Genomic DNA, 10913 nt, shown 5'->3' with positions numbered 1-10913 from the left:
AAAATGATCTTCAAGCCCCACAATGTAATTTTATCTTCAGTGAATCAAATATAATAATAATTTAGGCAACAAATATAAAATAATAAAGTAAAAAATAAAGACTATAAAAACAAACATGAATACTAAACACTTCATAATGAATATTTAAATAGCATTAGAATTTAAAATGTCGTCTAATTGTTTTTCTACCGATGAATTTCTGGTAATATTTCATGTAAAAAACCATTTTTTTACAACCATCTCTCTAATTACTGACTCTAATTGAAACTATGTTAATATTTTGGAGGGGATTAAGAAAACTAAATACTTTTTTTTGGGTAGGGGTATTAGGCAACCATCTTTAGAGTTAGAAAGTTTATTTACTATTAATATATTTTAGTATTATTAGAAATTTTACTATTAACATTTTTATTTGTGAATTTTAGTTAGAATGAGTGAGATTTTTACCAATATCTAGAGATATGTAAATAAACGCGAGACACAATAAATAAAGATGGTTTTTCATCTGTGTTTAAACAAGTGCACACTACACTAATATAATCTTTAAACAGGTAAGGCGCAGTTTTATTAATTTTTAACATTAAAATTATTTTTCACCAGGACATAACAAATTGTGAGAATCCTGAAGATAAGTAGCCCGCAATCAGCCAATCTGAAGTTTCATTTTACTGAATTAGTTTTTTCAATTTAGTTTTAATTTTATACACATATGGTACTTATAAACGTATACGAAGTACGTATGTTCGTCGCCTACGTCCACGCACGACACCTAATTTGGGAGTTGGATATAAAGCTTCCCTGATAGGCATAAATTTACTACTTTTACCATTAGAATCATTTAATGTATATTATCAGTTTCATAATATTTTTATAATACACTCTATTTTGAAATTCAATATGAAGGTAAAATTTTAAATTTCAAAAAATGCGATGAGCGAGTGCCCATCTCTTTCTGGACCCAAAGGGGTAGTAGTACTATGAGCTGTACGTATTTTGGAATTTTCGTTTGTTTTTGCGGCTCCATCAACGGGTAAGAACATGGTGCATCAATTTAATCTCTCACGCAAGCTAATTCGAAAACATTTAAGCACCATTTTCGTCCAAAAATACTTTTACAAAATGGGAATTTAACTTACGAAAATAGTGCTTCCAAATGGTTCCAATATTATAATTGAGGAGATGTGTGGAGACGCTATCAGCTGACCTAGGCTACATCCAGCCGTGCCCAGCAAAGTGTTCTTTTTGAAAGTCAGAAGGTTAGGCTCGAGTGACCACAGCAAGAGTGAAGCAAAAATAGTGAATAGTGGCCGCTAATGATATCAGCAGTCGATGCGCTGTTAAAAAAAATAAATATAAATAAATAACATAGAAAAAACACAAAAATCAATATTATATTAAAATCTACGGTTTTCTGTTTTTGTATGACAGTGATTTTGAACAGTCAGACCAATTTGTGCTAATCTACTTTAAATGAATCTACCTTGCTGTATGTGAATTATTATTATTATTAAAAATCAGTATCATTATTATCATCGCATAACTTTTCAGTTACAGCGATTGAACAATGAGCAAAGGGGCAGTTTTCATCCCCGCAAATTCAGCACAGATGTTTATCGTAGAACTCTATTGAGAATATGTCTCTTATTAAAAAGAGAGCGAAATAAATTCATCGCAAAGGAAAATACATACAAAATTATTATTACTTGAACAATTCTTTAGTGCTTGAGAAACTAAGATCTAGTACGTCACTAGCGGGAGAGTAGTTGAATAATGGGTGATTTTTAAATGAAAAAGCCAGTGTGGCTTTTAGAAATTGAAGGATTACTTTTAACTATGTAATTTCCCTCGAATGAAATTATTATCTAAATACAGCACTTTACTGTAACTATTAAAAGAATAAATTTAAAACGGTTGTTGAAAATTAAGAATATATACACTTCTGTTATTATATTTCTCTTAAGTTCAACCTTGAACATTTAATTAAAACTCGGCATTTCAAAAAATGTTCAACATATTTAACGATCTCTTATGCAGGTCACTAAAACTGCACTAAATGACACTTGAAAAGAAGCATAACTCTTCGCTTAACTCCTTAAATAAAATGATTTAAACTATCACAAAAAAAGTACAGCAAATGGTCTGCAGATTACCCATCAGTAACCTACCTCAAGTACAACTAATCAGAATAACGTGCAACCTTTTTAGGTATACTCTGAAATGACCATGTCTCGATAAAATTTAGGTTTGTTTGTAGCTATCACGAAGAGTAACTACAAACCTCGGCTTAAAATCATTATTAGTTTTTTTTCCAGAGCTCCAGTTTTTGTTTAGTGACAAGTCTCGCTCCCACTCATCAGTCAAGAACTAGTTCATGTCGTGTAGTTTGTCACAAGTATGTCCGGAGGTCGGCCTCCAATTCATAGATGAGCTTTTTGGGCTATCGACATTCCAAATTCTTTTTTTTCGGAACTAGATTTCAGGTATTTCACCGACCTCTCTCAGACATCTTGTTGGTTCTCTCATTAGTCATTGTGGGAGACAACTGGGAGTCCTTTGAGGTATGAATAGGTTGAAGATGGAGGAGATTACGTAGACTGTTTCACCTTAAAGTAGTTTGAGTTATTTGGACCGCTGAGGAACTTTATGGGCCAGGCCCTAGGACGAATTTTCTTTCTAGACTTCGATTACTTGGTTTTTCTTTAGGGTAACTGTATGGTCTAAGAGGGACTTTAGACAGCGCAGGTTTCCCTCCCCATTGACGATAATAACACTGTCAGGTACCAAGTTGGTACATAAACCAAATTATAAATTTTTTGCTGCTATTTTTCAATTTAGGCCAATGAATTTACGAACAACTATATCTTTTTCTAAAAATTACTTTTTTAAAAGTTACTATGCTAAAAATAGATATTCCCGAGGACAACCAGATTTCGGAAATTTGGTGGTGATCGCACTACTTATCTTACTTCTCTTGCTGGGAATAAGAAACAGTAAACATAGTGGAAGGGATTTAAAATTTAAGAGTAGAGGAAAGGTTATATTATATTACGAGTAGTTCATATCAATTCTATCCTTATCAGCACGCTAGTTGAGTTAACGCTAGCGCTTATAGAGTATAATGGATAAGGTTAAGTGAAATATAGCACGGATTTACTTTTACTCCTCATATACATTTTTTTTTCGAAGAAAAAATTGATTTTTTTATATGATTTTTGATTCAAAACGAGAAAGAAGTGGATAATCAGAGTGTAGCGTGTTCTAGCCGTCTTTAGAATCAGAACAACACTCTGGATGTTAAGTGGTTCGGTTTTAATTGTTGATTTTTAATATGCAAAAACAATATTTGAACAATGTGGATAATGTGGAGCTCGAAGCCTTCAAAATGGGAGGGACCTAGCACAAGAGGGGGGCAATCACTGAACTAAACAATACTAGAGAGCAAGGTGAACTGAAACTTGTTAACTGTATCCCACCTGTTACAAGGACTGAGGATTGACAACCTGTATTAGATTGGCCTGCAACCGTTCTGCACAACATCATCTCCATAGTATATAGTAGTCTCTTCATCTCACTATTATAGATATTTGGACACCAACACCTAATTTACAGGTTAATATTTTTTTTTAACAATGCCTAATATCATAGCAATGAAATTTTTAATCATCCATCTGAATATCTAGCCATAAAACAAGAAACATTTATCATTCACGTAAAAGTCTTATCAAAATTCTTACTTTATTGTATTTACTGGAGCTTTAAATATTGTTCAAATTTTAGTTTCTCTTATTACTTTAGGTATTGCGATAGGGTCAAAAATTTCTAAATTGAGTTTTCTTTGGAAAAATCCAGTCAGTGACCCACTGAGTTCTGAAAAAAAGAAGATTTTTTTTTACAAATCGGTTTGCATTTGAGTGTGTCTCTCATTGACTATGAACAGCATAGCTCGAAAACTAAAGATCGCAGGAGCTTCAAATTTGATATCTGGTATTAGTGCCGCAAAACTGATAATCTAATCAGCCAATCGGAAGTGCCCTTTAATCGAATATATTTCAGCTTTTTTTGCGATTTTCTCAAAAATGGCTCTTACTATTATCTTTAAACTTGGGGAAGTAGTTGTTTGTAAGTAGAAAAATATTTAAGGGTATTAAAAGAATAAAATGTCGAGACTAAATTTTATATGTTGAAGAAAATCGGCAGGCCGAGAGAGCCAAAATAGTGAATAGATTTTTTGATTTATGAGATTTTCTCGAAAAGAACTCTGATTTAAAATTCTCTTTGTCATTTCTGTTGAATGTACGATCCTATCTCTCTTGTGCAATGATAAGAAGAATTAAAATTAAGAAGAATGTTGCTAAAAATGTTGAGGATTTAAGAAAATATTACTCCCGGAAAGTTCCTCTTTATTCAATAAATTTACTTTCTTTACATTTGCACGAACTTGGCTCTTTCTCTAAACTACATAAACACAGTTCTATAAATCATTTTTCAATGAAAATTCGTTAACGAATGTGGTTGGGTTAGCTTCTATCTAATTTCAGTGAAAAGTATGGTTTTAGAAACATTATAACGTTAATTAGAATATTATTCTACAATGAAAATTATTGAAGTAGAAAAATTGAGAATTGTAGTAGCAAAAAGGAGTGTAAACATATTTCTATTAGTAAAAAAAAATGTACTGTTTTTTCGAATGTGGCCTTCGACTCTGGTGATAAGAACACTTTTATTTTTAAGTTCAATAGATAAGGCGTGCCGAGGAACTTCGTTAAATTAAAAAGGTCTTATTAAAAGAAGTACGATGGCCCACAATTGGTCAAAAGAGGGACATAACACCTCGTTTAGGTCAGACAAGGGTTAAAAATAGAATGGTTGGTATTTAGGCAATCAAGCTACAGAAAATGTTCACAAATATTTAGGGCTAACTTACAGCAATCATTACTACGAGTGGGATGATTTCGATATTACACATGATTTCGAGGAAGCAGGGCATAAACATTATGTGAAACGATTTTTCAATAAATCAAGATATATGTTTAAGGTGTAAATAACAGCTATGCAAGTCACAACCAATACCTAGTATCTTTGATTCTATCCGTCATAGCAGGCATCTTGTTAGTATCCCTAATATCCGGTTTCGAACTTTCATCCATCAACAGAGATCGATTAGTCAGTTTTGAGTAGAGATTTCGCTTTCACTTACGATATCGACTTGTACTACACTTGCTGCCAGACACTTGACTAAGAGTTAAAATGCTGCAGCATTACTTTAACAAGGCTAAATAGTAGTAAACCGCTTCCATCACCTCAGTTCTTATACATCGGCTAAACGCCCTACTGATCTTGTGCAGAGGGCTACCAAAGCGTGAGCAGTCCAGCATACTTTGCATAACTCTAAATATCCTAATTGAATACTACTCAGAAAAGGGAAATCTTCGGATAGCCTTCCTAGCTTTGAAACATGAATTTTTGCCGCTCCAATGCTTCTCGAACTCTGTCCTCTAATTCTTGAGCTTCCTATCAAAAACCTTGATGTCTGTGGACCATGATTGTTGCCTAAAATAGTTTTTAAATAATTTCCGTTCTCCGGGGTCGAGTCTAACAAAATAATAGTCCCGTCACTCAGCATTTTATCATACAATACGCTACCACCACTTATTATTATTAATATTACGTGATAAACATGAATTATTTTTATTTTCCTTTGTATATTTTGTTAGGCCACAAAAATGAAAATAAGTTAATGTTAAACAAAATAACAAGGACTCATAGCTGACATAACAAAAGGAAAAAATATCATTTTTTTTATTATCATGATTAAAAATTGATTAAATAAGATAGCTATCTAAAAAAAAACAAAAAAAAAACTGAGCACTACAAAATAATACGGTTAGTAGTAATGTGATCGAAATTATTATTATCTTCATTAATGCAGTACAAAAGTGAAGTTTTTATCTCATTCGTAGACGGTGGCTAAAGAGGGAGTGACACAAATGCTTTGGTCACAGATTAGTGCCGTCCTTGGGATACCCGGAGTTTGCACATTGGCGGAACGACTATAAATGATTAGAAGTACGTCAAGGTGTAATTGTGGAGAGTGTATTTAGATTAGACTAAACTGTCATTCTCGCAAGGAATACCTTTTCATATTTACTAATTTTACTAAGGAATTTCAGGAAACCTAAAGGATGAAAGAAAAATCTCCTACGGTTGTGTATATTTGAATTTAATGTAGAAAAATTTTGGGGATGTTCAAGTCATTTACGGCGGTGGGCTGTCTATCCCCATTTAGCTAATGAAGCAAATCTTACTCAAATAAAGAGAAAGAGAATTCTAATCTCTAAATAATAATTTCCATTCAAAATGGCTCTATCGATGAAATTGTTCGAATTAAAATCTTCATAGAAGAAAGTTTCAAATTTATGTTCAATTTCAGTTGAGTTTTCAAAGTTTTTGACAGAAAGCTCAAGAATTAGTGGATAGAGTTCGAGAATCATTGAATCTCCCTAACCCTTAAGAGTCCCAAGGTATATCTTTTTTTTAGTAACCTTTTAATTTGTATCCAATTTACCTGGGTAGCGCACAAAATCAGGTAAATTCTTCTTGACTATCGACTTCCTACAAGAGCTTGGGTTTCGTTATGATCTGAGAGCTATTGGGGGTGTGGCTTGCACGCTGTAACGACCTTGGATAACTAGTTACCAGGTGTTATTTTATCACAGAGGTTCTGCAGAGTTTCTTCTGGCTCCACAGGGGGTCAGAAAGCTGATTACCAAAAACAAAAATTAAACCCGATAACAATTACCTATCAAATTGCAGAAGAGTAATTTTAAACAACCAGATCATTCGTACAACATCAGTAGTAATACTCATAATTTTGGTTAGATATTTCAAGTTAATGACATTGTTTTACTTAGTAAAGAGAATATTTGTACTGTACTTTAAACATCTGTAGTGAAACAACCATTTAACTTTTCTTAATGCAATGATTATAGTCCTAAAACTACAAATGTTTCAAAACCAAAATAAAATTTTAGATCTTAATATAAATAAGGTAGTAGGTATTACAATATTTCAAGACTTACGAATGACCACAACTGTCAGGAAACAAGAGCGCCCTTATCTTCTCTCTCCTTTGAACCTGTAAGGTATTCAAACAAACAAAACTCCCAGATCCACCTAACTTTCGTGTTTTCGATCTCGAAGCATCTTAAATTTCTTGTATTACTAAAATAGCACAAATCGTGTAAAATGAATTAAAGCCTTTGAAAAACAAAATATTTTTAGGCAAAGTTAGAATAGATTCTGCACAAAATTCCGCATTTTGTTTTGTTTAATTTAAGGCTTATCAATATCTCAGGTTATTGGAATCCAAAAGTATAGATAAAGATAAAGGAAGGAGCAAAAAGAAAGAAAGATATCTAATGTTATGCAAAACAATGTAATTTAGAGAAAAATAACTAACCTTTCAGTTACAGATAAAAAGTACAATTAAATTCGCACCAATTGCGACTACTGAATGATGTTAACACTATTTAACAATTCCTCCAAACCATCTGATGGTTATCTTTTCACCAATCATATCCTTTTATAGCATCTTAAATTCATTTTTTTTTTCCAAAAAGACGTTTCTTTACAATGCCGATCATTTTCCCAATTCTGAAACAGTTATTCCAAATTTAAAAAATCCAGTTGCTCAAGTACTAGGCAAGTTTAAACAGCTTAAATAAATTTTACAAATCAGAGAGATTATAGTTGAATAAAATGATATTATTATTGGAACAAGTTAAATTCACAGAGTCGTGTAAATCCAAGGTATAGCAGCCATAGAAGCTTATTGTAGCATGCTCTTGAAAGATCTAGAAGATTAACTTCCCTTCTTTAGAGTTCCAGGGAGCTGAAATGCACTAGTATAAAAGCATATTTTATTAAAATTGGGAATAATAAATTTTAATTTTATCATTATAACCTGATAAGGTGTTAAGTCGGAACCGTAACTACCACTGGAGAGATCTTTTTAAAGAATGATTATAGTTGCGGTCCCCCAAACCATCCTCAAAAACAATTTTTTTGAGAAAGCGTTTTGAATAAAATAGGAAGGTAATTTGTACGTGAATAGCAAAATTAAAATGCGATTTCAGTACTTCCCTTTAAGAGGAGTAAGAAAAATAAACTGCGATTAAAGTACTTCTCCCTAAAAGGCAAAGAGGCAAAGATTTTGAATCGATCAACAATTCATTGATGTAAATCGGTTCACTCATTGATAATTTTAACGATTGCAGTACTTCCTCTTAGTAGGTGTAAGAGCATGATGGCACTTCACAGCCACGTAGAGGAGCTTTAATCACTTCTTCGTGCTAAATTTTATCAAAATCGGACTAAGCGTTATAGAAATATTGGTAATAATAGTTTTAGAAAGGGCGTTACTTGGGTAGGGCAAACTCCCCTCCTTATAAGGCACAGTGTCGAAACTTTTAAAGTGCAAATCTGTACAAAATTTCGATTCGAATGACACTTCATTCATGAAAATCGGTTCACGTTTCGATAATTTGAAACGATTGCTATACTTCCCCTTAACAAGTGTAAGAGCAGATCGTCGCTTTAATGTTACGTAGGGGAGCCATAACCCTATCATCCTACCAAATTTTATCGAAATCGGGCTAAGATTTATAGAGTAATTAATGATAATAATTTTGGTGGGGGCCTTACATAAACGGGGCTAACTCCTCTCCCATTTGATGTACAGGGTCGAGACCCCCAAAAGGCACATCTACATACATTCCGACTCGAATGATACCTCATTCATGAAAATCGGTTTACGCGTTTTGGCGCTACGTTGTTTACAAAAAAGGTAACAACAACAACAACAAGAAGAAGAAGAACAAGAACAAGAACATTTTTTGAAAATGCCGTTTTTGCTCATTTTCAGCATATTTTTTCTCAAAATCTATCAAATCTAGGTTGTTGCAAAAAAAAATACAGTGATAAAGGAGGGTTTGCCCTATAATTTAAAGAAAATTTGGGAATTTTATCTTTTATAGAAAAAGAGAAAAAAATGGTCAAAGTTGGGTGTTTTTCAACGTTACGCTTTTTCGTGCAGTTTTTGATGATCAACCCTTATACAACTGTCCTACCGGACAGTTTTAATTACGAGAAAGTCGAGAAGAGTTCGAATTTTTCCCCTATAACATCATCAGTGTTCGCAACAATTTTGTTCACATAGCTAATATAATACCAACACGTATAACAATGCCAACAAGTTAACAGCTGATATACGTATATTTTTTTAAATTTAATTATAAAACACCGTTTTTATACTTTATATTTTTTAAAAGCGGTATCATTTATCATTTATATAATATAGATATATATTTTTTTTGGCTGGGAAATATAATTTTTTACCCATTTTTTCCTGGTTTAAAAAAATGACTTTTTAAGTGCAAATTTTGTGACATTTCTTCACTTTTAATTGCTTTACCTTTATTAATAGACGATAATTTTGTTATATAACAGTTATAAAAAAAACAGAAGATTAAAGAGCTTAAAATAAATACAATGAATGTATGACAGAATAAGTAACTTTTTAATTATACATTGTTGAAATGAAAACATAAACTAAAAGAAATTTAATTATTGCAGTATCGAGTAATAAAACATTAAATTTAGTGGCTATAATTATTTTATTCTTAGCTTTAAAGACTTAAGCTTGTAACAGTTATCTACAATGATTAAAAACTATTTATGAATTACTTGAACTTAATCTTATTGCTAGGTAAGAAGAGGAAACATTACTTTATAATTGGTAAAACATACGAAGTTGAGCATTCGCTGGAAAAGTACGTTTTGAGAAGCTCTGTCCCAGTTAGAGTTTTTAGCAATTTGTTATAAAAAAAAAAAAAATCAGGAAGCTAAAATTTTATATTAAAATTAATATTTTCCTGAAAACTGTTCTGCTTTTTCTATGGTTCGCAATGGGGCGCCGACCCTTAAGACTAAATGGAGAAATCTCATCTTGTTTCAAATCCAAGGTTTACCCCCCACCGTTCTATTCGCAAATCATATTGCATCTGAAGGTTGCAAAGGTCTCCTCACACAAAATAAAGACTGCAACTGGGGAGATCGTTGGGCATCTACTAAAGGGCGAACCTATTACATTCGAACCTTTGGTGAAGACCTGTAGACTGTTTCGAGGGATATCTTTTTGTCTATTTTGGGCTTGAGAGTTAATTATTAAGGATCAAGAAGCGACATACATCACGTCAGCCAAGCAAATGGTATATTTCCAAACGGACTCTGTCAATGTGACATGACCTAGACTAAGCCGAAATACCTACGCAGATTTAATTTTGTCTTACGCGGAAATCTAAATTTAAAAAAAAAAACCTCCTCTTCGTGAGATCCTCACAGCAATGGGAATGAAGAGAGAAACTTGGACAGTTTCAATACCCAATAGTAAACGGCTGACACAATTAAATAACTATTGGTCAAGAATATTTTATGACTTTCAATGCCGATCCTGGGAATTTGGGAATCCATTTTTCGTATGAAACTTCTTTTCCAGAAAATATAGATTTTTGTCTGCTTGTTTGTCTTTTTTTTGTTAGGGTTGAAATGGGAACGTTTCCATTATCATTTTAGAATACTATTGATGCCTAATTATCTTTGCAAATTCTAAGTAATGAGACAATTTAAATTAGTTAAATTTAAAAAACAGCAGAGCGTGTTTCAAACTAGATTTTTAAACTTGGTATCCAGACAGCGTTTAAATCATTTGCAATCTTTCTAATTAGCGCTTTCCGAGAATTCTACCATTTACTTGAATTAAAATCCTCCTCAAGAATATTAAAGTAAAACGGCAAGACATGCGAGCGAATGTGGCTTCTTATAATAGCTTCAAAGTAGAGAAATGTTAAAATTAA

At 32.5% G+C, this 10913-nt stretch overlaps 1 protein-coding gene across 3 annotated transcripts in view; it reads left to right on the top strand.

Moving 5' to 3' along the window:
• The first annotated feature begins 354 nt into the window (after positions 1–354).
• Positions 355–10913, top strand: part of LOC141454875 (polyamine-transporting ATPase 13A3-like) — a 35507-nt gene continuing 24948 nt past the window's right edge. For 2 of the 3 annotated variants that reach the window (XM_074129544.1, XM_074129545.1), the window contains exon 1: positions 3469–3609. The gene's annotated coding sequence lies outside the window, so the exon portion shown is untranslated. Of the gene's footprint in view, positions 552–3468; positions 3610–10913 lie in introns of those variants that run through there. The other variant, XM_074129548.1, reaches the window with a different exon arrangement.

This window comes from Rhodnius prolixus, unplaced genomic scaffold, assembly GCF_049639745.1.
Source record: "Rhodnius prolixus isolate KJV_2025 unplaced genomic scaffold, Rpr scaffold_15, whole genome shotgun sequence".
Classification (NCBI taxonomy): Eukaryota; Metazoa; Arthropoda; class Insecta; order Hemiptera; family Reduviidae; genus Rhodnius; species Rhodnius prolixus.
Note: the sequence above shows the minus strand (reverse complement) of the source record. Positions and strands in the feature narration are given on the sequence as shown.